Here is a 23,672-nt window from a genome sequence, read left to right as displayed (position 1 = left end):
GATACACTATTATTACTGTTCTGTATATATGTGAAATGTAATACGCCAAAAGATGAACAGGAATATTACATAATGGAGTGGGATTAGTGGTGATTCTTAGGACAAATTGGTTAAAATATTTTCTTTCATCTTGTTACACAATCTATGCTATCACACACTACATAGGTACCAGATCCGATCTCTGTACCAGATTCAATCTCCGTTGCCTTGTGTGCTCTTGGCTCCTAAAGGCGCTTTTGCCCATCAACAGAGCACAAAGGTCTGTCAGAGCTCTCCGGTTTCCCAGGGCACTGGCTCCCTGACACTATTCAAACACCTGGGAAAGTCTCCCTTACATCCCTGGCCTGCATCTAAACATGTGGCTTCATTTCACTCTCTCCTTTTCCTTAAAAAAAAAAAGAAAGAAAAGGCATTTGGTTCACACATAAAAGAAGAGATGTGAGGACCTTGGGGAAAGGAGGAAAGAACAGCTTTGACATCACATAAAATGTCATAGAAAATGTCCAGTTGGCACCTCAGGATGCCAGGACAGCAGCAGGTAGACAGACCACTCCTAGTTTGTCTCCCAGGAAGCATCTTAGCAAACAGAATCCAAGCCCATCCCTGAAGTCCACTTCCTCCCAAGTCCACCCACATGCTGATGCACTGCTACAAATGGAAAGGGATTGAGACCACGGGGCTGTCTGACCCCAGTGCTTAGAGCAGCCTCCCTAACATTTGGGGAAACATGATTAGCCTACTTTGCTAGAGGAAGGCTGGGCACCATAAACAGAGTCACAAGTGAGCTGGGATATTGGATGGCTCATCGCCGTTGCTCCACACTGGTAATAAAATGAGATTGCATTGCCCTTCATTGCACCACTAACATGGCCCTTCCCAGAACTCACTTGGAGCACAAACTTTCCAAGACAACAGCCTTGGAGGCAAGAACTTCATAATGCTGTTCTACTCCATCCTAACTGATTTTGGAAAGGGACAAGCAACCACTCTATCCCCCCAAACAAGAATGCAGGTACTACAAACATCAAACACAAATACTATCAGAAAAGAAGTGCTAAAGGAAATCAGGTGTCTGCATTGCCAGGTACAGGGTAGGTGTGAAGTACCTCCTGGATGCTGGGTTGTCAGATACATGATTCCTTTTCTATCCATGGTATAATTCTGAGGGGCTGAACATTAACCCCATTTTACAGATGAAGAAACTGAGACTCAGAAAAATAAAGTGACTTGTCCCAAATAAACCCAGATGGTGAGTAGTGGAGCCAGGTCAACCTGGAGAAAGACAGTCATTGCCATTCCCACGGGTTCTATCACCAACAGCATTCCCCTGGGAAGTGCTCAGAGGGTAGGGGCACCATAGCAGTTTCCCCAGCCCTCCCTTCGTGAGTCCAAGCATGGCAGAGGGGAGAGCACAGGTTTCTTTGGCTCCAGTGACTGTCATCCTCCAGCTTTACAGAGGTGGTTCGTGGAACAGCTGAAATGTGGGGAGAGGGAAGACACAGGGGCCTGCGCTGTCTGTGGATGGGGATGTTAGGGTATCAGGGACACCTTGGAAACCTGATGCAGCCTCATGGGCATTAACCATCCAGTGACACGCTCATTGTCTCTCCTTGCATCCACCCTTCACCCCAACAAAGCAGAGCTCAGCATCCCAAATCTTAGCTCCTACGCTCATGTTCACAAAATCGCCACACATCACCACAGGCATCCTGAATCCTGGCTACAGTGATACATTATCATGCGCTACGCCAAATCAAAAGATGCAACAGTAAGACCCAGACTATCTATGGAGAAAAGAACAATTCTACGGTCTGCTGGCAGGAGTGTGTGCTGGAACGATATTTCTGGAACGGTAATTTGGTGGGGAGAATCAAATGCTTTTAAAATGTGCGTATGTAGCAGTTCTACCCTTAGGAATTCATTCTAAGGAATTATTCCCTTTCAGAGAAGATGTTTGTACAAAGATTCTCAGGGCAATATTGTTTAAACTAGCAAGAATTGGAAACCATCTAAATGCTTGACAATTGAGAATCAGCTAGGTAAATGATGTATTAGATGATGGAATATTATGTTACCGCTACTATGGTGTTTTAAAAGAGCATTCCCTGCTAAGGGAAACAACTGTCCGTGATGAAGAAGAGCCAGCCTGGGTTCTGGACTCCAGCCGTACAGATACGAATCCCAACTCCACTGCTTGCTGGCTGTGTAAGTGCCGACAAGATGCTTAACATCTCTGAACCTCAGTTCCCCTGGATGTAAAATGGTCCATACTTCAGAGAGTTCTGATGACGATTAAATCCCTCAGTAAACGTAACATGCTTAGGGTTTTGCCTGGCATGTGGTGAGCACTAAATAAATGACAACCAGTATTATATCGTTTAGTGAAAAAGAACCTGTTACAAGAGAGTATTTACATTGTGATATCTTTTTAAAATTATTATGCAAGAACTTTATGAAGAATCAAAACCAAGTACCAAATACTATCTTTGGGTGATGCCATCATGGGTGACTCCTGCTGGTTTCTTTCAGTCTCCTGTGTCCCCATGTTTTCTGCAACTCAGCAAGCATTTCTTCTGTGACTGCAGCTGCCCAAGAGGGTAGTTTCAGTGATTCAGCCTCCTTCACAGAGCACAGGGTAGTGAAAAGAGCAGGATTCTGAATGAAGACAGACACACTGCCACATTCCAGCTCTCTGGTGAACCTATAGACTTGGGGCTTGAAATGAACCTATATAGACTTGGGGCTTGAGGATGAAATTACAGGACACAATGCACTGTGCCTGGCACACAGTGAGGACCCAACACAAGTTCCTTCTTCTCTGTCTGGCATTCCCCAGCTCAATTCAGAAGATCAATACCTCAGCTGTCATTGAAACAACTTTCCTCCCACCCACTCCCCTCTTGCCAACCATTCCTCCACCTTGACCAAGTCAGCAACATGCTGTGTGTGGGGGGCATTTGTGTGTGAGTGTGTGTACGCGTGTGCCCATGAGGATGTGTGTGCATGAATGTATGCATGTGTGGAAGTGTGTGTGTGTGCACGTGTGAGTGTGAGTGTGCCACCACATCCCCCAGGGAAGCAGAAGAGAGGTGAACTGAGGTATGAAGCACCTGGAGACCACACGAGGTTCAGGAAAAGGAGACCTTCAGCTGGAAAGAAGGAGCCTGCCTATATCTCTTCGGTCCCTCAGAACAGTAGAAAGAGACCTCCAAAATGATGTGAAAATGTAAGGCAGACAATCAACAGGACCCTCGGAAGTGTTCACATGGCCTCCTCAGGAGGCTGTAAGGAAACCTGCCAAGCGAGGAGCGAAAGAGAATGACCCTTCACCTGGATCAGCCCCTGGACCAGCACAAGCAAGCAAAGCCAGGGGGGCTCAGTGGGAGGGGGGACGGCAGCTGGGCTCTCCCACGGTTAGTGCAACAGCTGCTTTCCTGAAGCGTCCACAGGGTACAAAAACATCTGGTAGGGGGATGTCGTGTGTGTGTGTGTGTGTGTGTGTGTGTGTGTGTGTGTGTGTGTGGTCACGAGCACAGGCCTGAGCCCTGAAGTTTTGTCATGGTCGTTGGTCACAGGGAGGTCGCCCATTACCTGGGCAAGAGGACAGAGATGATAGAGACACCCCAAGGCTACAGCAGCAGAGAACAGTTCCTGACGGCCAGGCAGTAGGTCTGCAAAACTATTTCTGCAAGTGATTACCTGCCCTATATCCTGGTACTCCTGTGTCCCAGAGGAACAGAGTCAACAGTGAGAAGCAGAGCAAGTGGTGTAGAGTGGCAATTAGTTTTCAGGCCACCAATGCCATTACCTTCTCTTTGATTCCTTAATTTCCTTTACAGAATGTTCAACTTCATTTCATAGAAAGTATGGCATGGTATGTGGGTGAGAGCAAGGGCCTGGAGACGGGGAGACCAGGTCTTCCCCTAGTGTCCTTAGCCAGCCACCTGAACCCTCTGAGCCTGAGTAACCTCTTCTAGAAGACAGGAGTAGCGAGCCCCGCCCATCGCTTAGGCTTATCACAGGAAGAGACAACACAGAAAGTGTCTGATGCATTGAAGGAACTCAAACAATAAGATACTATCCTTATGATCATGATAAACATCACCAGCATCATCCTTATAGCTTTAAGTTCAGATCCTAATTGAAATGCAGTTGCCTTGGGGTAAATAACACTTGAAATTGTCCTCAGTCATCCAGCCTGGTAATTTAGAAAGTCTGTTAGACGGGGTCACAGTCTTGGCCCAGTTACCGACTCACTACTGATTAGTAAAAATGGAAGATGAGCGCAGACAGTTCTTAAGATCTTCTCCAGCTTTAACATCCTCCAAGTTTATAATATAGACCAGTTGTTCTCAAAGAATGTTCCCTAGACCAGCAGCCTCAGCATCACTGGAGAAATATAAATTCTCAGGCTCTATTCCAGACCCAGTGAAAAGAAGACCCTGGGAGTGGAGCCCAGCAATCTGTCTTAATAATCTCTCCAGGTGCCCCTGATGTGTGCTAAAGTTGGGATTCAATGATAGAGACCTCTCTGTCCATGAATTTCTGATCTCCTCTTCAGAGTAGGTTTAGGAAGGAAAAGAGTATTACGGCTCTAGGATCTTGAGTTGGGGCAGCAAATGGAGGAGGGAATAGCATAGGGTTGAGACCAGGGCTATTGAAAACAACCATTAAAGGAAAGTCACACTTTACATCTTCTTCCTGAATGTCACTCTACTTGGTGCTTTCCCATCCATTCTCCTATTACAAAGTTCAGGCTGAACTTCCACAGTACAAACTGTGTCCATTTTCCAAGGAAATGGAGACGCAAAAAGGACTTTGCCCAAGACACCAGAAGCAGCTATTCCATCAGAGCTTGAATGTCTCCCCAGGTCTCCTTGACTGCAAATGGCCTTTCCTTCTCCCACATCAAAAGTTCAACATCAGTAGCCCCGAAGAGCCACACAGAGCTCCCTGAGCAGCTGGCTGTTGTCACACTGACAGATTCTGGACAAGCTTTGCTAATGATGTCTGCCTCCAGCACCTGACCTTATGGAGGCTTCATAGCTGCTTTCCCTTTTAGAGCCTCTGGCACTCTGGGGAGAAAGAATCTTATTTAGTGAACCAAGTATCGTCTCAGTGGGAGAAGCTTTCTCACATCTCCAAGGGAGAAGAAGCTGGTTTGGTACAATGGAAAAAAGAAAAGCCCTAATTTGGAAGAATCAATGGCTCCTTCCTCAAAAGTCTGAAACTGTATACCGTCAGCAAAGCTAGGGGCCACAAACAACCTTCTCAGCAGGGCAAAGGGACACATTGATTTTCAATGATTTGTCAAAACTTTAAATTGTCCAAAGACCATGATAAACAACAATCTAATCTGAGTTATTCCATGGGAAAGATTAAGAATGATCTCAAAAAAGGGTAATTTGGTTTGCTTATATACAAGATAGGTTAGGAAGAGACAAGAATACGGAATGAGAAATACCCATGTAGGAAAGGGAAACAACCTAAGAATACATGAACCCAGGAATCACAGAGGACAGGCACCCATGGGGTCAACATTCCATGAAGAAGCACAGGGATAGGGCTTCGCAGATACTCCCAGCACGCGTGCACAAGTGCGTGCACACACACACACACACACACACGCCTGCGCACACACGGAAGGATGTGAGCCCCTTGGCCATGCGTGTCCTTTTCACCGCCCTAGCATGATGTCTGGCATACAGTTGGTGCTGAATAAATATGTATAAAGTGACGAATGCAGAACTGAAGGGCTGAATACGAGAATCTGAGAAGCCTGAGGACTTGAATCAAAGCACGCTGGGCTGGCGATGTCCTGTTTGCCCCTCCAAGTCTGCCTTCCACTCTTCCATCCTGTGCTCTCCTCCAGAGCCTGATTTCATGGATAGTATCAATGGTAACCTTTGGTCTCTGGCTAAGAGTCACTTCCTAAGATTCAGGAATAAATCAAATACTGATACTATTAAAACAACAATCATACCAATAAGCACTATTCATTCAAGCATATGTTCTCAAACTTGAGAGGGAATGAGTACCCCCTGGAGGGCACGTTCAAATACAGATGATTAACCTCTCCCCAACTTCCCTCCTCCAGCTTCTGATTCATTAGGTCTAAAGTAGGGCCCATAAGTTTCACTTCTAACATGTTCCTGGATGATGCTGATGCTACTGGTCCAAAGACCACCCCTGGGGAACTACTGTGTTAAAATACACTCTACAAGGCATTGCATTCATCCATTCACATCACCTCTACTCTACAATAAATCTGAGAAGAACTGGTATTATTATTCTTATTTTTCAGATGAGATAACTTTGTTTAGGAGTAAGTTTTTTTTTTTTTTTAAATACATCTTCATCGGAGTATAATTGCTTCACAATGCTGTGTTAGTTTCTGTTGTACAACAAAGTGAATCAGCCTTGCCCAAGATCTCACCTCTGGCACAAGATGGGTACAAGAATCAAACCCAATTCTTTTTTTTTAACTTTTTATTTTATATTGGAGTATAGTTGATTAACAATGTTGTGTTAGTTTCAGGTGTACAGCAAAGTAATTCAGTTATACATGTACATGTATCTATTTTTTTTTCAAATTCTTTTCCCATTTAGGTTATTACATAATATTGAGCAGAGTTCTCTGTGCTATATAGTAGGTCCTTCTTGGTTATCCATTTTAAATATAGCATGTCAATCCCCAACTTCCCCCTGCCCCTGCTCCCACCTCCCTGGTAACCATAAGTTCATTCTCTAAGTCTGTGAGTCTGTTTCTCAAACTCAATTCTTGTTAACTCAAATCCCACACTTTAGTCACTACACTATGTGGCCTTAACGGAGCACTTGACTCCATTAAGACAAAGTTCAAGTGAGACTCACGAAACTACACCCTGAGGCCAGTGTAGCTTTGCCATCTGCAGACACATCCTCTCAGTGTTTCTTTAGCCATAAAGGGTTGTTGGAAACTGGCAACCTGGACTATGCAGGAAAGAGAAAGAAGCAGTAAAGTTGCATGTGATCACGATTCATATTAAAGACTATCCCTTAATGTGTTCAGAGACCATCCCTGCGGGGCTTATGTTGAAGAGCCTCATTTTCTAATCTTATTTGTAGCTAAGGATCCCTTTATGGCCTTTGCTAAAATGTCAGCCTTGAGAGAGAGAGAAAGAGCTCTCACAATAGCCTTTCACTCTTTGAGAAGCCACGAAAGAGATCATGTCCTGATCCAGATGGACTCCCATTCCCTCACAGAACGAGTTCTGAGCTCTACCTGTCAGGCTGTACAGCTCTGTAAAGTCAAAGAATCTGCAAGATGCGCCACTAGGGGGCCTGCAGGGTCACGGCCCTGATAGAAGCCCACCTCATGGTCCAGGGCTGCTGAATACTCACTAGAAAGTGGAGCGATGCCTGCTCATCACTTCCTGACATAACCGACTGAGGTCTGAGATCCGAGCTGCACGGATACGTCCAAAACCTTTCAACGTGGAGATTCTTAAAATATTAGAAATACCAAATTTCACTGCTGAGCAGTTTCTTTACCAGGCTCCTCACCATTCCTGCTTCCTTTATCTGACCCTTAGGAGGCATGCTTTTCTGAGCTCTTACTGTTCTAATGACTCTTCCTGATTTGAGTTAATCCACCTCTCATTTCTCTCTCTCTCTGCTTCTCTGCCTTTGTCCACCTGTTGGTGTGTGTGTGTTTTACACACACACACGGTAAAAATTTTAAATGTGGGGTTCAAAGCCAATCTTAATACCTCTATGTTGGAGAGTAAAGGGACTATTTATTAGAGGTTCCCATTCCAGTGGAAACAACTACTTATATCCAAATAGGTTTTTTTGTTGTTGTTTTTAAAATTGAGGTAGGGCTTCCCTGGTGGCGCAGTGGTTGAGAGTCCGCCTGCCAATGCAGGGGACACGGGTTCGTGCCCCAGTCCGGGAAGATCCCACATGCCGCGGAGTGGCTGGCCCCGTGAGCCATGGTCGTTGAGCCTGCGGGTCCGGAGCCTGTGCTCCGCAACGGGAGAGGCCACAACAGTGAGAGGCCCATGTACCGCAAAAAAAAAAAAAAAAAAAAAAAAAAAAAAAAAAAAAAAAAATTAAAATTGAGGTATAGTTGATTTGCAATATCATGTTAGTTTGGGGTGTACAGCACAGTGACTTGGTTTTTTGTTTGGTTTTTGAAGATTATGTTCCATTATAGGTTACTACAAGTTATTGGGTATAATTCCCTGTGCTATACAGTAAATCCTTGCTGCTTATGTATTTTATGTATAGTAGTTTGTATCTGTTAATCCCATACTCTTAATTTGTCCCTCCCTGACTCCCTCTCCCCTTTAGCAATCATATGTTTGTTTCTGTCTGTGACTCTGTTTCTGTTTTGTATATACATTCATTTGTATTGTTTTTTACATACCACATATAAGTGATATCATACAGTACTTGTCTCTCTCTGACTTGTTTCACTAAGTGTAATATTCTCTAGGTCCCTCCATGTTGCTACAAGTGGCAATATTTCATTCTTTTTTATAGCAGAGTAATATTCCATTATATATATATATCTCTCTCACATCGTCTTAAACAGTCATCTGTTGATGGGCTCAGGTTGATTCCATGTCTTGACCAGTGTAAATACTGCTGCTATGAACACTGGGGTGCATGCATCTTTTCAGCTTAGAGTTTTTGCTTTTTCTGGGTATATACTCAGGGGTGAAATTTCTGGATCATATGGTAGTGCCAATTTTAGTTTTTAAGAAACATGCATACTGTTTTCCATAGTGACTGCACCAATTTACATTCCCACCAACAGTGTTCAAGGGTTCCTTTTTCTCTTCATCCTCTTCAGTATTTCTCACTTGCAGACTTTTTGATGATGGCCATTTTGACAGCTGTGAGGTGATATCTCATTGTTTTGATTAGCATTTCTCTAATAATCAGCGATGTTAAGCATCTTTTCATGTGCCTATTGGCTATCTGCATGTCTTCTTTGGAAAAATGTCTATTTAGATCTGCCCATTTTTTGATTGGGTTGTTTGTTCTTTAAATATTGAGTTGTATGAGCTGTTTGTGTATTTTGGATCTTAATCCCTTGTCAGTCACAAATATTTTCTTATTGATGATGACAATGATGATGGTGATAGTAATAATAATAAACACACGGATGGTAGAAAGAGTGCAATAATCTTCAGGCAAATTGTTTAACCACTCTGAGTTTTACATTCCTTATTTTCAAAATGGAAATATTACAAAATGCCCTCAATGGTAAAGATAAAGTGTATGAACACAATAGCACGCATAATAATTTCTTAATAAATGTTATTTTCCTTCCCCTCTTTCTCCCTGCTTGTTGTTCCTGGACAAACAACATTATACCAACAAAATGGAAATAAAAATAAGCTAAACAAAAACTGCCAACGATCTGACTGACACAAAAAATCAAAATTGTTCTCACCAGCTACTGCTTCTTGATTTTAATGTAATCAAAGAACAAAACAATTCAGTTCAAAATACAAAAACTTAAGTCATAAAACCTAAAGCCATAATAGTGGAACAAATAGAATGGAATCAGCCCACAATTATAGACAGCATTAGGTGAGGTGTATCAGACTTGGGTAAAAAGCAAATTATGGGGCAGAGGAAATCTGAAGAATAAAATCAGATTTAACGGAAGTGAACGTCCTCCCACGCTTCAAATGAGGAGTCAGAAAGAGAAAAACAAATACCGTACGCTAACACATATATATGGAATTTAAGGAAAAAAAAAAAAGGCCACGAAGAACCTAGGGGTAAGACGGGAATAAAGACGCAGACCTACTAGAGAATGGACTTGAGGATATGGGGAGGGGGAAGGGTAAGCTGGGATAAAATGAGAGAGTGGCATGGACATATATACACTGCCAAACATAAGGTAGATAGCTAGTGGGAAGCAGCCGCATAGCACAGGGAGATCAGCTTGGTGCTTTGTGACCACCTAGAGGGGTGGGATAGGGAGGGTGGGAGGGAGGGAGACGCAAGAGGGAAGAGATATGGGGACATATGTATATGTACAACTGATTCACTTTGTTATAAAGCAGAAACTAACACACCATTGTAAAGCAATTATACTCCAATAAAGATGTTAAAAAAAAAAGGAATCAAAGTTAGCATGATGGCACAGATGTTGGTTTGATTCCAAAGCTTACCCTACCAAATTATAAAAATCGCAAAAGAAAGTAATTGAAGAATTCATAACAAGATTTGCTTGGCAATGCTCAAAACCCAAAGCAAAGTAATTTAATAAGGGAGGCACAGTGGGGGCCTTCCTTGACCTTAGCACTATATTATCCCAAACCAATCATCATCAAACAAAATTAAGCTGTAGGGCATTATGAAGGGGCCAATGTAGCCAACTGCACGGAAACCTGCTCCAGGACACTGACTAAGCCCCCTGCCCTCCCCACCCTTCCTCATCCCTTCTTGCCCCCTCTGCAACTAGATTCCAGCAATCCTGCTCATTCTTCTTGAAGAAAGATGCACGTGGATGCATTTCTGAATACTCTCATTTCTTACTCACTGAACATTTACTTTGTTTGATTTTTGAAAGGATAAAAGGTTTTGGATGTCCATGTTCATTGCCCTGTGCCTACCTCTGCTCTTGGCCCTGGGGACAAACAAATGAATAAGAGACAGGCCCAACCCTATGGAGGCTCAGAGTCTAGTCAGGATGTGACAGAGCAGGGCACTGAGGATGGGGGTGACATCTGATGAATCTGTACTCTGGGATGCATAGGGTGTTAAGGGAGCCCCTGGCCCTGCCCTGAGAAACTAGAAGCTCCAGCAGGGGGTCGGGAAGAGTGAACGCTTCTGCTGAGGTTGGAGAGATAATCAAGAATCATCCTGGCCAACAAAGAAAAGGAAGGTTTTCCAAGCAGCACGTACCCAGGTGTATAAAGGTGAGGAGAGGGGAAGGAACTGCTCAGGTTTCCTGTGATGAAGACACTAGGTAAGTGGCAGCAGGAGCTGAGGCTTCATTTTGATCATGCATCTCTTCCATTTTTGCACAGTGTCACCAGGTAATGACACAGGTGCTGGAGTGAGAAAAATACTGAGTTCAAACCCTGGGTCCGATATTGACTCAAGCTTGATTTTCAGCAAGTCCCTTGCCCTCCTTAAACTCTAGTTTCCTAATTAATAAACGAGTTGTGTAGAAGCACAGTTGAGCTAATTAACGCACGGAAGAAACTTATCCCCACCCCTGATCCATCGAGGGCTCTCTAACAGTAGACACTGCGATTAAATTAACCTCCTGATTGTCCAAACTTTGATGCAAGGCCCCAAAGGAAGGAAGGAAAACTCTGGGCAAAGTAACACAAATCTTTTATTTTTGAAATAACATCCTGTCCCAAACCAGCCTTCACCTTCACTTTGACCTTATACCAAGTCTAACTCAATTTTATCAGGAAAGTATCAAGCCCACTCTTACATATTAACTGAGCTCACCACTAGTAAATGAGTTGACTAATGAAAGAATGAATGAATAAAAACCCCATATATTTCAAACATCAAATCATTGCATAAATACACATTTGAGGAAGGGGTTGTTAGGTGCATCAATTTTATTATTAAACAAAGGTAGGTGTCTAACCATGATCTTATTCAGTTTCCTCAAACTGCCAAAATTCATGAATTTTGCCTAATGTAGGCCAAGGAAAAAGTGAGTTGAAAAGAAAGAGATTTCTTCTCCACTCCAGTCCCCAGAATAATAAAGCAAAATAAAGTCAAAATTCATATGTACCTACATAAAGAGAAAGAGAAAGAAATTTTTAAAAATCACTATAAAGGATTTGAGAAAAGTAGAAAAATACCAATTTATTAAAAGGTTTTTCCTTCTAAAGATAAATCCACAAGGATTTAATGAAAAAACAAAAACAAAAACAAGAAAAAACACTGAAGCCTGAGTATTCTTTTGATCCCAAAGATAGAATGTAATTTATTCAAAGCCCTGCTTTTGGCAGTACTCAGGAATATTTTGTTGAGAGCTTTAAATGTTTATATCCTTTTCTGACACCATATTTCCACTTTTGAGAATTTGACCTGAAGAAATAAATATAGTAACTGAAAAACCATGAGGCACGAAGATGTTCACTATAATGTTATTTGTATTTGTGAAAAATTGGAATCGACCCAAGTGACAATCAAGAAGGAAATGTTTAATTTTACATCTATTTGATAAATATTAAGTAGCCACTAAAATGATTTTTAAAGTTTTACAACAGTGTTAAAAAAGTACAGGATAAAACATATTTTCTCTAACATCATAATTATGTAAAACATTTGCAGAGATTCAAAAAAGACTCCCCAGAAATACCCACAAGAATTCCTAGAGCCTTATTTAGGTGGTGAAAAAAATATGCGTAACTGGTTTTTTTCTGCTTATTTTTAGAAATAGTCTAAACTTTTAAAAATGGTGACATATATTTATTTAAATGACATACACATTTAAATTATAAATGTATAACCTAAGATTTCCTCTCAAAACCTCTTATTTTAAACGTTGTCATGGATTGGGGGCTATTTAACCTGAGTGCCCTTGGAGTTGGGTTGGACCACAGATTTAAAGCATGTGAAGAAGGCTCAGGTATATTACAGGGTCAAGACAGCCAGAACTCAGCCTGAGACCCAGAGAAGGGGTTCTGTAGACAGCAATTGTTAAACAGGGAAAATACCACTGCCGTCATTCTCCTACGAGGAGACTATACATTTAGTAGAAATAAAAATGAAGTTTTGTTCACATGGCATTCCACTGTCTTTTCTGCCTCTCTGGTTTCCTTTAGTTTTCTGTGTATTTTATTTCCTGCTTGTCAGTTTTCTCTCACATTCTCACATTTGTATCTTCAAAACTGAAAAGGAATTGAGGCATTTGGATTGTAAAATGTAGGTACATGACAGGACTACCTTCGGAAGCTTTCCTCAACTTCACTAAGCAGAATAAATCCCCAATTTCTGTTCTCATACCCTTTTCCACACTAAATCACAGCCATTTGTTGTCCTCCAGAACTCAGTAGGGATACCTGAAGAAAAAGACTGAGTCCGATGCTTTATATTTTGAGCTGATGATAATGAAAGCACAACATATAAAAATTCATGGAATTCAGCTAAAACAGTGCTTAGAGGGAAACGTATAGCTTTAAATACTTATATTAGGAAAGAAAACAGGAGTAAAATCAATGATCTAAGTTTCAACATTAAGAAGCGAGAAGAGGTAAGAGCAAATTGAAACCAAAGTAAATAGAAGTAAGAAAAAATTAACAAAAAAGTTGAAATCAATAAGATATAACAACAATTGAGAAAATCAATAATATCAAAAGTTGATGTTTTAAAAGGAACAACTATGTTCATGTATTAAAAAACTCAATAGTGTAAAGATATCAGTTTTCCCCCAAATGATCTATAGATTCAATGTAATAGCTATCAAAATCTCAAGCTTTCTTGAGGAAATTGACAAGATGATTATAAAATTTAAACGGAAGTGCAAAAGTTCTAGAATTGACCAAATAATCTTGTAAGAGAAGAACAAAGTTGAAAGCACTACCTGATTTAAGGAATTATTATAAAGCTGTAGTGATCAAGACTTTTTTTATTGGCATAAGAATAGATATATAGATCAATGGAATGGAATAGAGAATCCAGAAACAGACCAACACATATATGTCCAGTTGATTTTCAATCAAAGCACCTAGTCATTTGTTAATTAAATACAAGTTAATTAAATACAAGTCATTTGTTAATTAAATACACTATTTTAAATAAATGGTGCTAGGTCAATTGGATAGACACGTGGGGAAAAAAAAGTGAATCTGGACTACTTTTTTATTCCATATACAAAAACTAATTTGAGAATGCAATGTAGACATAAATGTAAAACTTCTAGAAGAAAACTTGGAACTTTGAGGTAGGCAAAACTTTCTTAGGACACAAGAATTATTAAACGCAAAAGAAAAGAAAAATTGATATATGGGGCTTTATCAAAATTAAAATTTTCTACTCTCCACAAGACATCATTAAGAAAATGAATGGGCAAATTACAGACTGGGAATTATATCTGGAGCACTTACATTTGATCAAGGACTTATATCCAGAATATATTTTTAAAAACTCATCTAAATCAACAATGAAAATACGAAGTGCCCAGTAAAAATTTAAAAAGGACTTGAGCACACCCCTCTCCAAGGAAGCAACATGGATGCCCAATAAGCACATTAAAGTGCCGGACATTATTAGCCACCAAAGGAATGCAAGTTAAAACAATGAGATAACCTCACAGCCACTTAATTGTTTACTGTCCCAAATGCTGACAACACTAAATGTTGGTTAGGATGTCCAGCAACTGGAATTTACAAGCACATAAGCAGGATATCACTAGTGGGATCGTAAAATAGAATAATCACATTGGAGGTGGTCAGGAGGTTTTTTACAGAGGTAAACATACATCTGCCCTATGACCCAGAAAATTCACTCTACCGTATTTAGCAAAGAGAAATGGAAACATATGTCCACAAAATTTTGTACAAAAATGATCATACTGCCTTATTCATAATAGCTCTAAATTGGCAACAAGTGAAACGTATGTCAACTGGAGAATGGACAAACAAATTAAGGTTTGTTAATATAGTGGAATACTACTCAAAGGAAAAAAAAAGAAGAAAGAACTCAGTACTGATATCTACAGCTTCATGGTTAAATCTCATAAATATTTGTTGGGTGAAAGAAACTACACACAAATATACATATTTTATATTATTCAATTTATATGAATTCCAAGAACAGTAAATTTAATCTGTGGTACCAGAAATTCATAAGTGGTCGCTTTTGAGGTTAGGGAGAGATGTTTCTAGAAAGTGACATGAGAAAACTTTTCAAGGTGATGGAAATGTTCTACACAGTTGGCCCTCTGTATCTGTGGGTTCTGCACCGAGAATTCAACCAACTGTGGATGAAAAATATAAAAAACAATTCCAGAAAATTCCAAACAGAAAAACCTGAATTGGTTGCGTGCATGCTGGCACTGATTCGTGTGGCATTTACATTGTATTTACAACTATTTGCATAGCATTTACATTGTACCAGGTATTGTAAGTAATTTTATAATGACTGATGATTATTTAAAGTACACAGAAGGATGCTTATAGGTTATATGCAAATACTCCACCATTTTATATAAGGAATTTGAGCATCTGTGGATTTTGGTATCTGCGGTGTCCTGGAACCAATCCCCCTCAGATACTGAGGGATGACTCTATCTTCTTTTGGGTGGTGATTACGCAGTTGTACATAATAGTCTAAACCCATGAAATAAACATTTAATATAAGTGCATTTTATTGTTTGTCAACTCTACCTCCTAAAAAGACTAAGTGTTATTTGTCTTTATATTTTTATTATGTTCTTTTCCTAATATATAGTAGGTGCTAAGGCATTTTGCTGACATCTACTCAATGTCAACCTTGTACTGCAATCCGCACTGGACACTTTCCATTTTTGCACTGGTAAACTCAACTCATCTGGGCAGGCTTGTCTCAGTCTCACAGATAGCTCAGAGATGTGAATTCTCTTGACCAAAGCCACAGATTAAACCTGATTGAAAGTGGAACTTAACTTCACATATCCAAGCTCTTAGGAGGAAGCTATTCAAATTACATTTATTGAATGGATGAATAAGTGAATAAATGAAGGAATAAAGAGAAGAGACCATCCAACTTGCAAAAAGGATATAGTGCCTTTTGACTATTTACAATAGCTAGGACAAAGAAGCAGCCTAAATGTCCATCAACAGAGGAATGGATAAAGAAGATGTGGTACATATATACAATGGAATATTACTCCGCCTTAAAAAAGAATGAAATAATGCTATTTGCAGCAACATGGATGGATCTAGAGATTGTCATACTGAGTGAAGTAAGTCAGACAGAAAAACAAATATCATATGGCATGACTTATATGTGGCATCTAAAAAAAAAGGGTACGAGCAAACTTATCTATAAAACAGATACAGAGTTACAGATGTAGAAAACAAAGTTATGGTTACTGGGGGTAAGATGGGGGAGGGATAAGTTGGGAGACTGGGATTGACATATACATACTACTATATATAAAATAGATAACTAATAAGGACTTACTGTATAACATACAGACTCTATTCAATACTCTGTAATGGCCTATATGGGAAAAGAATCTATAAAAAGGTGGATATATATGTATAACTGAGTCACTTTGCTGTACATCTGAAACTAACACAACAACTAAATCAACTATACTCCAATAAAATTTTTTTTAAAAAAAGGATATAGTGCCTTTTGAGCAAGAATGAAAGAACAGAGATGAATGGGGAATTCTCTGGTGGCCCAGTGATTAGGACTCGATGCTTTCATTGCCGAGGACCCAGGTTCAATCCCTGGTCGGAACTAAGAAAGATCCCACAAGCTGCTCAGTGTGGCCAAAAAAAAAAAAAACAAAAAGAATAGAGATGAATGATTATCCAACGTCTGTGAGTGTCTGAGAAGGAAGGAGGCGTGTAGAATCCCCAATGTGCACTGACTTAGCAGCAGAAAAAGGACAAAATATGTGTCTTGGAGCATATGCCTACAAAGCCCACTGCTGCTACAGAGAACAGCACTGTTGGTTTCCACCGCACAGGGCTGCCTAGTTTGTACCAGTCCTTTTCCTGGGGGGGGGGGGGGGGGGGGGGGTCAGACCTGCATCAAAGGATCCCTTTCATCAACTTGACCAAACCTTCCGGATCACTGAACCTAGCATCCCCAAGATATAAAGGAGCGCCATCCCATGTAAGTCTCTCCCCACTCCTCAGTAAGGACTTCCAGTATGCCATGGAAGCAGGATGCTTCCTCACTTTGCTCCCTCCAAATGGAGGGCACTGTGGGGCATCAGAGTTCCTGATCCTCCCATGGAAGACTGTAGTCCTTCTGGGGACCACCTTTTCTGCCACAAGGTATGGTTCCTGGCACTCAACAGGGAGTGTGTACCATGAGAGTGTCCCCTGTCACAGAGCAGAGAGCCAGGGCAAGGAATGAAGGCAGGTGCTGACTGGTGATACCCACACTCAATCTGGCGCCAGGGCAAGCATTAGATCAGTGTGGAAATAAATAAGATCTGTGGGCCCGTTTTCTTCCTGCATTTGCATTCACACTTTATGACCTCAGCGATATTTACTGAGTGGAAAAAACAACCTTCTGTTACAACTGCTTGCCTGCGAAGTGACTTCCATCTGAAAAATACTATCTCCAGCCACAGGGTCTGGAACAAGCTACTTCTCTATTTATTCAAAGAGCCCAATGAGCTGTGAAGATTGACATTTAAACTATTAAACTGTATTCTATTTGACAATGTTATTAAATATTAGGTTTGATTTATGGAAAGACTTAATAAATTGGCAGCCTGGGTTAGCCCTGACACTGTACAGAAATCGGGTTATGCTGGGTGTTACTTCATAGAGTTGATCAAGCTAAAGAAAAATTTAAAAAGTCTTACCAACAACATGAAAGTCAGATTCCATGTGACAAAGTTATTAGCATACAAATTCGAACCACTTGCCAGCTCAATTCTGCATCCGAGTTTCTCTAATCGATATTTTTAATAATTGGGAAATCAAAAGATAAAATCACAGACTTAAATAACCTTTGCTATGTCACATGGAAAGAGAGCTAAGGCTTTTAAACATGGGAGCCAGGCATATATCTTGCTACTTTGGTGTAAAAGAGGAAGAGAAATAGAAGCACAAGTAAACAGTATGCAAGGGGGTGCGGACACATTGGGTATAGAAATGGGATGTAACCTCATGGGAAGAGGCAAGGTTGAAGTGAGACATGACTGTGCCATGGCTTACTCACGTCCACGTGACCTTGAACAAGCCACTTAATCTCCCTGAAGGTCAGTCCCATTTCTACATGATGGAGACAATAATAATCAAGTAGTTCTGTTTAGGATAAATAGAACAATATATGTAGATCATTTGGCAGAGTGCCTGGTACATAGTAGATTTCGGGGGGAATTAGGCCAGGTCAGGAGTGAGGCTGGGTCCCAGTGTAGTGAGGGCAAAGACTGTGGGCCATCAGAGGTAGGCCTGAAAAGAACAAGAAAGGACAAAGCCTGTATGCTACTAGATGGTATGGAACTTAGGTAATGGCATAGAGCTAGATAATGTATCCCTGCATGTGCCGACATGCTATTAGATGACATAAAGCCAGAGGAGGAACTACCTGCTAGATGTGCTTATATACTCTAGTAGGTAGTTTTATAGAGCTTAGATGATAAGCTACTGGATATGTCTATAAGTTATCAGATGGCATTGACCAATGGACAGTATCCCTGGAGCACCCATGGCTCTGGGCTAGGGATCCTCAAAACTTTTTCTACAAAGGGCCAGGGTAAGAAATATTTTAGGCTTTGGAGACCACATGGTCTCTGCCACAACTACTCAACTCTACTGAAGTAGCAGAAAAGCAGCCACAGACAGTATGTAAATGACCGAGTGTGTGTTCCAATAAAACTTTATTTGTAAAAGCAGGTGGTGTGCCAGATTTAGCCCATGGACCATAGTTTGTGGACCCTTGCTCTAGTCTGCCTCACGCCTGACAAGTACAGGTGGCTGAGAGAAATGAAGGCAGCCTCTCTCTACTCTCCAAGGACCAGCAGGACCTCTTTCCGAAGAGGTGGGTATCAAGAGACAAGGGACTATAAAGCTATTTACCTCATTCCTCCCATCAAGGAATTCACAGAGGGTAACCTACTCACTGATGACACCAACTACACCCCTGATTTATGTGTTTCTGCTCAGTCAGACAACAAACAGATGATTCATTCAGGGACAATTCAGTATTTATTAAGAATTACTGGACACCATGCAGGTTTGCTCTAAAAACTGCACACTGTGGGCTTTTAATAAATAAATAAATTTCCCTCTGCTTCCAAATCCCTTTCTGCTTTCTTCGCCAGGGCCCAGAAAGGGCTGCCCCCTCTTTATCTGAGTGATGGCTGGCATGAAGGAGTAGGTCACAGCAGGGGGGGAAACCATGACATAATTCCTTTCTCTGGTTCTGATACTGTGCAAAAGTGATCACCTCTTGCTAAGCAATTTCCCACCTAAATTGGTTTCAGGTCATTAAAAGCTGCAGCACAAGGAAAAAAAAAATACCAGCTCTCTGAGGTTACTTTCAACACCAAGCTCCTTGACTTTAGCAGCAATTAGACATTGTTCCACTACCAAGCACTCTCTGGAAATGGAGCCAGGGTCACCAAAGAGTAACTGGAAATTAGAAGTTGGAGCATCCTCCTCTTGCTAAAGCGGTTTCCTCTGATATCCCTTGGGGGCACCCAGTCCTCACCTTTGCCAGGCGGCCTGCATTGCACCCACGCGGGTTCTGTCTGGGATTCGGAGAAGCCCCTCCTCCCTGAATATCAAGATCATGTCCATATTTCCCAATATGCTGGATTTTTCCTTACAGTTTCTGGATTCAGGATATGGCCCTCACTCAGGGCACAGCCATCCCCAGTCTGGTGTGCTTCAGGCTGGGGATTCATAAGGTATTTGAAGTCAAAACCTGGGAGCTGAGGAGCAGTTCCAGAGGGGGCAGGGGACAGGAAGAGTTTCAGATAAGCATGTAAGTACAGTAGCCACCCAAACAGGCACATGCAGAAGGAAGGTTAGAGAGTGGGATCTGAGCTCTCCTTGCAGTAAAAAATGTAGTGCACTCCACTTTCTGACAGTACTATAAACTCACTTATATGACACCAGTTATAAAACCCTTAACATTTGCCTAATGCTGACAGTCAGTTTTTTTTCTTAAAGATCCAAGTGCAAGTGGGAGATTTGTGACCCCAAAGCTGGCTTGGGGTTTATAAAATGAATGTGTCATAAAAGCAACACATCCTCTGTACTGGAAAAAGATTAGATTCTGTACCATGAAGCTTTAGGCATTTATAAAGAACCCCTTATTTGCATCTTCCACCATGTATTTTTTTTTTTTTTTTTTTGCGGTACGCGGGCCTCTCACTGCTGTGGCCTCTCCCGCTGCGGAGCACAGGCTCCGGACGTGCAGGCTCAGCGGCCACGGCTCACAGGCCTAGCCTCTCCGCGGCATGTGGGATCTTCCCGGACCGGGGCACGAACCCGTGTCCCCTGCATCGGCAGGCAAACTCTCAACCACTGCGCCACCAGGAAAGCCCCCACCACGTATTTTTTTAACATTGTTTTATTCATGCGTGAGACCCTAAATATCACCAGAGGGTGATGATTTCTAAGGTGCCAACTATGGACTAGGAGTAAACAGGAGGTGGGGAGATATCTCTCTAACGACCCATTTCCAGATTTACCGTGCTCCAGAGGGCATTATTGGTGGCGTTGGCCTTCTTGAGGAACACCAGGAGTAGGCCTGCACCTGGGCGCCCGCAAGGAGAGAAGCGGCTGGTGTGTCTTAAAGGTCTTAAATCAAACTCTGCCTGGCTGGCTTGGAATTATTTATTTGAAAGAGCAGGTAGGTGCAAAGAATGAGATTAATCACCACCCTTGGTTCAGGACACCCATCCTTTTGTCTAGGAACGGCCCTCTTTTAAAATTAACTTATTAATTATTTATTTTAATGAGAAATGAAAAATTAAAAAAAAAAAAGGAAAGACTGTGACTATAAAGCTAACACTGACCCTGACTTAGAGCCAACAATATGCTTCTCTCCTTCCTCTTGCTCTGTCTCTCCCATCTGTAGTAACCCTTACCCTGAGTCTTATATTTTATCATTACCTTGGATGTGTGTATGCCTGTGTTTGAAAGGGTGTTATGTTGAATGTTATTTTCTATTAGTTGACCTATATGAAATTGCCTTTAATGCTCTTTTTTTTACTCAATATTATTCAGCTAAGATTCATCCATACTATTACATCAAGCTGTGGTTCATTCATTTCATTGCAGGTCTTATTTTTTTATTTATTTTTTTTGTGGTACGCGGGCCTCTCACTGTTGTGGCCTCTCCCGTTGCGGAGCACAGGCTCTGGACGTGCAGGCTCAGCGGCCATGGCTCACAGGCCCAGCCGCTCTGTGGCATGTGGGATCTTCCCGGACCGGGGCACGAACCCATGTCCCCTGCATCGGCAGGCAGACTCTCAACCACTGGGCCACCAGGGAAGCCCCGCAGGCCTTATTTTTTAACTTGTTAATGCTCATCTGGATTGTTTCCAGGGTCCTGGCTCTATAAGCAATGCTACCATGGTCTTTCTTATTTCTGAGGCGCTGCAGAAGTTTGTTTTGGGTGGATGTATAGGAGTGGAATTGCTGAGTCACAGGGTATGCAAGTGTTCCATTTTCTACTAGAATGACAAACTTGTTTCCAAAGTGACTGTACTGAGTACACTACCACCAGCAATTAACCCCCTGTTACTCCCATCCTTTCTACCACCTCTCATTTGGGGCAAGTCTAATTGAGGTAAAGTGAGTGATATATCTTTATGGTCTTGAGTTTCCTTTTCTGGAGACACTAATGACTTTGAACATCTCTTCATGTGATTATCGGCCATATGTGGTACCTCTTCTGTGAAAGTCCTGTACAAGTCTTTAGCCCATTTTTCTATTAAATTGAGCTTTTCTTATTAATTTGTAAAAGTTCTTCATATAACATCCATACAGGATATGAATCCTATATTGACTGCATGCATTGTAAACATCCACTCGTAGTGTGTGGCTTGCCTTTTTATTTTCTTTCAAGTCCCTTGTAATGAACAGAAGTTTGATAAAGTCAAAAGCTGCTATCTTTTCTTTTCTAAGTTCTTTTTGTAGCCTTGTTGCAATGAATCTTCATAAGCATCCAGTTTGGATGGGAGTATTGGCTCTTTGTGAGAGACAAGGAAATCAGAGAAGGGAAACTCCAAGGCCATTTGGACCAAGCCTTATATTCATAAAAGGTCTTAAATCAACTTTGTGCTCATTATCTCCAAATGAGGTCACCTATAGCCACAAAGATCCACTGTCAGGGATGAAAGAAAACCCAGCAGCTCAAGGTGAGAGCGCCGTATTTCTCTGTGCACGAGGATGTAAGAGGTTTTAATAAACCTTGTGAGCATGGGAATAGCACATTTATGTTGCATTCTATTATTTTTGTCAAGATATCACTTGGTTAAATATAAACATTCCAAATCTACCATAACTTGTACTTTTAAATGTTTTAAGTGTCTAAAGGGAACCCAGAACAGGAAGTTGCCCAGGCCTCTCTCAACACTGAGAGGTTCCCAACAGGAAGAGTGGTGTGCTCAATTTTATGTCATTGGTGAGCTGTGGGACTGGGATTCACACCCAAACGTGCCAGGCCCCAGAGCCCAGACACTCTCTGCTGCTCAACTTTGCTAAATGACAGGGAGAAACCACTCCAAGCTAACTGCCCTGTGAGCACATGTGCCCTGGGGGGCTCCCACACCACACAAAGCACTGCCTTCAGGGGCCAGGGCCTATTGCTTCTGAAGCAGGACTCAGGCTCTGCCTCTCTCCTTGGACCCACTTGGGGCTCTCCTGAGAGGGGCTGGCAAACTGCTGAGGACTCTTCTCATCATGAAGAGCAAGGTGGTGGGTCCTAGTGGCCCCTAAGCTTTCTTCAGACTGCCCCCTTATATCCACTGCCCTCTGCAGTAAAGCTAAGGGATGGCCAAATGGCTGGGGATGTAGAACACGGGTATGTGTGTACATGAATATGTGTGTGCATTAGTGTGTGTGAGTAGTGGGAGCGTGTGCACGAGTGCCTTTGTGTGAGAGCCTGTAAGAAGGTTCCGCAGAGGTAGAATTGATGGGTAGGGAAAGGTAGGACACACTGAGGCAGGCTGGACAGGTGTGTGCATGTATGTGCGTACGTGTGTGTGAATGCATGTGTGTGAAGGTTCTGCAGAGGTGGTGGGGTAGGTTGAACAGGGAACAGAAGGCAAGAGATGCTGAGTGAGACAGGCTGGACAGCTGGTCTACCCAGAGAGGCAGTAGTGCTGGCCATGGTGCACATCTTTCTTGCATCATTCACTAATGACCAAGAGATAGTAGCCTCTGCATGTGAGGGTCATTGGGAAGAATGTGCCACCACCAGCAACATCCTGATGACACCTGCCTTCATCCCACCACCTTCCTCCTCATGGACCTTCAAGGGTTCTGCAGCATGTGGCAGATAAATACCAAACCCCTCAGTCTGGAACCCCAGGCATCAAAATTAACGAGGAGTGTGACCCACGGCTCTGATTCTCATCTGTATAACGGGATGATCATGATTAATTTGGGTCACTGTGGTAACTCACTGTAATAAATGAGTGAAGTCTAACCCACTGCTGAAGAATGCATTAACCTTTTTCTGCCCTTCCTCCTCCCAATCAGCCTCCATCCTGGGCTTGCTGTCCTTATCACCATCTCCCAAGCACACCTCTGCTCCACAGCTAGATCTTGCAGTGTGCCCACCCTCCCCTGAACCCTGTCTCCCTCCGCCACCTACCTCTCACCTGGTCTTCTGCGTCTGCTTTTGTCAAGTGTTCTCACCTGGGGTGGGGAGACCCCTCTGCGCCACCATCCTCTGAGCCCAGGAGGAGGGAGGTCCATGTCTTGGGCTTAACCTGTCTGCTCTTCCCTGACCCTTTGGAAACTTAGAAAAGCCATAAGGACCAGCCCCTTTGCTTC

The 23,672-nt window shown here is 42.1% G+C and overlaps 1 protein-coding gene across 3 annotated transcripts in view; it reads right to left on the bottom strand.

The window, feature by feature from the left end:
• Positions 1 to 23,672, bottom strand: part of GRID1 (glutamate ionotropic receptor delta type subunit 1) — a 666,519-nt gene that overhangs the window by 30,948 nt on the left and 611,899 nt on the right. The gene's annotated exons all lie outside the window — the stretch shown is intronic.

The sequence above is a fragment of the Tursiops truncatus genome, chromosome 16 (assembly GCF_011762595.2).
Source record: "Tursiops truncatus isolate mTurTru1 chromosome 16, mTurTru1.mat.Y, whole genome shotgun sequence".
NCBI classification, from domain to species: Eukaryota; Metazoa; Chordata; class Mammalia; order Artiodactyla; family Delphinidae; genus Tursiops; species Tursiops truncatus.
This window is presented reverse-complemented; position numbering and strand designations above follow the sequence as displayed.